Source organism: Ostrea edulis, chromosome 2, assembly GCF_947568905.1.
Source record: "Ostrea edulis chromosome 2, xbOstEdul1.1, whole genome shotgun sequence".
NCBI lineage: Eukaryota > Metazoa > Mollusca > Bivalvia > Ostreida > Ostreidae > Ostrea > Ostrea edulis.
The window spans coordinates 82,601,702-82,604,974 of record NC_079165.1 but is presented as its reverse complement, the minus strand read 5'-3'; the positions used below and the strand labels follow the sequence as shown (position 1 = coordinate 82,604,974).

The following is a 3,273-nucleotide window of genomic DNA, read 5'->3' as shown; positions in this document are numbered from 1 at the left end:
GTACCAAGTTTCATCAAAATCCCCAAAGGGTTTAGGAGGAGTTGCGAAGGGTTAAAGGGACAGATGAAAGACAGCTATATAGCATAACATGTCCGCATTTTTACGCAGGCGTATAAAAAATTACAGATAATCTCAAGCTTGGGAAAATGATCTTGTTTTAGGATTATGATAGTATGTGGTCATAAACATCCTATACACGAAGTATGACCTTGGCTAAATAATCATGGTACATTCTATTTCCATGTCAAGTATGAGCTTCTAAATTAAAGTCTGGCCCAGATAAATATTAACATCTATACCTACTTTTACCAGTGACCTTCACATCTAAACGAAATCATTTTGGTTTCTAATGCACTGCCGCTTCTAAATTAAAGTCTGGCCCAGATAGATATTAACATCTATACCTACTTTTACCAGTGACCTTCACATCTAAACGAAATCATTTTGGTTTCTAATGCACTGCCTAAACAACCTTTATGATAAATACAACCTTTTAATGCTTCTCTGTTAGTCTTGACCAGATACAGTGGGATGGAAGACAGATATGTATACTTACACACACCACCCCAACTCAAAGGCACCTGAAGTGTGTAGATTTTAAGCACATACCCCCACCCCCTCTATACATCGAAACAATAAATGCAAAACCAATAATTTATCCAAAATATGTGATTTCCCCACTTTCATAAGTTGTTTTGAATAGTCAGTTTCTACATTCTGTAAGCTTTTAAAATGTCTTGAGGTGTATTTTGTATGAGTACATATGAATGTGTTTGTTGAAAAAATCATGTACTTTGGATAAACTGTTTGTTCAAAAGTTATTTTTGCATTGGGTGAAGGGGGTATGTGTAGAAGATCTATACACCCTATCCACACTTCTTGAGCCCCAGCTTTGTTTCCATGGGCTGTGTACATTGTTTGCTTGACAGTTGTTTTTCATTACAGATATGTACGATTTATACACCATACATTCTAACCATTGAATGTCATGAATTTCACAACTTTAGTAGAGACCCACATTATAAATATGCACCTAGTTTTATGAGCTTGGATTTATATGTCTCAATCCTCACAAATATGCACGCTTTCTTGACTACTTCTCTGACCATCAGGAACTTTGAAAATCATAATTTTTGTTGCCACAACTATTAATATGGCTATATACCAAATTTGTTTAAGCAGTTTTGGGGAAATTAAAATACATGCATGTCTATATTAATGCAATAAGTCATTCCAGGGACTCGGAAAACCTTAAGTGTACACGAAGACTCTACACCAAAAAAACCTCTATCCATATTCAGTACGGTATGTAGGGCACACACAATTTCTTGTCTTTCTTTGTCTTTGGCAAATGGGCAATGACATATGTCTTGGTCTCCAGTTGTTTCACACTGCCACGTGTATATCAAGAGCACAAAATCAGTATCTTGTTTTATACACATTTATTTCACATTAGTCCTACAAACTTGGTACAAGATTGCAGGAGGAGTATTACACACCTATTAATTGCAATGTGCTCTGTAAAAATGATAAAAATGGATAAATTTAAAGTGTTGATCAAAACATTTAAAAATTCTACCAATTTAATGGTATGGAAACCTTAACAAGTTCTCATATAAAATAATTTTCAAAATCTAAATAAACAATTCATCTGTTTGAGGGTATAAAACTGTTTGTAGTACACACATCTATAAATACCTATTCTATAAAACAGTTATATATAGATTTATATAATAAAAGAGATTCAGTCGTCTTCAAAAACAAGGCGCCAGAGAAAGAAAAGGGTGGCAATCTATATCTAAATGATGATTGATGAAATAGTCCCTGGATTGTGAATAAGCCTACTGAGGAAGAGTTTACTTCTTGGCCTTTGTAGCTTTCTTTCCTCCCTTCTTTCCGGCCCTTTTCACAGCTGAAGGAAAACATACGTACACACTTTATACATACAAGGATTTTCAAATTTCATGGCATACTGGACAATTTTCTGACTATGATAATCAGATATCACACTAAATGAGATCTTTGGCTTGAACTGGATTTCTGTATTGTTGTTCGACAAACTTACCCTTTTTTGCTCCAGCCTTCTTTGTCGTCTTTTTGGGGGACTTCGGTTTTGCTGCTTTCTTTACCTTAGCTGAAAGTTTGAATTGCAATGTAGCTAAATAATTTTTCAAATATACAGAATCGTGTAAACTACATTTTTTTCAATCCAAATTCATTTGCATTATCAATGATATATTTGTTCTGGTTTTTTTTTATCTTCATATTAAAATATCAAACTTTATATACATATGAAGCTACATGAAGGTAACTTTCTTGGAAAACGTGAATCAATGATTAACTACCTGCACCGGCCGCGGCTTTCTTTCCACCTTTTTTTGCTGTAGCTGCCATCGTGAGCTTGGGCTGCAAAAAAAATCACACAGGATCGTCAAATTCAACAGGTGCGTGCTTTATTCAAATAACGGTACGTCACATTAGCACATACTAATCTACCGTTAGAGATTACTTTGCGCCATCTTTGTTGAATGGCAGGAAGAACAAAGAGAACCGCTATGTCCCATAATACACAAATACAAAAAAACAAGCGCTAAATGCAAAGACGGTGCACTTTTATCGATTAATGCTATCTAGTTAATTCTTATTCTATTTCGTTTTCGGTTACATATATACGTGATAATTTGTAGAAAACTTCCATGGCAAAATGAAAATCCACTATGGCGGGCGTTTCAGTGTCGGAGTAGGGAGCAATGCTCTATCAAATGCAGTCTTCAAACTTACGAGTCATTTAACAAAGTATATCGCTAGCAAAAGTTGATGCTATGACAATTAGTCCACACTATATATGCATAATCGTGTTGAAAATGTTGTAAATACTCACAAAATAGTCTCCTTTTCTATAATCGATCTTCTAGTAAACAACTTTGCAAGTGACGCTAACAGCTCGCTATACTAGACGCGCGTTGGTCAGAGAGCGCGATTCAGAAATACCAACCAATAGAAAATCGTAATTTTGACGATAAAGAATATCAACCAATGAAATTCAAATATTCGTGAAAAACTGACGTCACTGGTCCCAACACGCCCTTTGACTTCTCATCTGATTGGTCAGTATATGTAATCGCTACCAAAAATAGCAAACCTCTTGTTTACAGTCAACACGCGCTGGACAGTATTGCCAGAAGATCATGTAACCTTTTTTTTTTTTAAACTTTGAATGATATCAGAAAAGAAAGACTTCAAAATATTAATAATGGAAGCAAGTAAGTAAGT

General features: G+C 35.0%; 1 long non-coding RNA gene across 1 annotated transcript; it reads right to left on the bottom strand.

Annotated features, from left to right (window-relative positions):
• Positions 1–1,425: 1,425 nt before the first annotated feature.
• LOC125679690 (uncharacterized) lies at positions 1,426–3,032 on the bottom strand. Its single transcript, XR_007371897.2, has 4 exons — positions 2,882–3,032; positions 2,346–2,406; positions 2,066–2,134; positions 1,426–1,912 (listed from the first exon to the last, which is right to left on the bottom strand). It is a non-coding gene; the product is annotated as an uncharacterized LOC125679690 (long non-coding RNA).
• Positions 3,033–3,273: the final 241 nt, after the last annotated feature.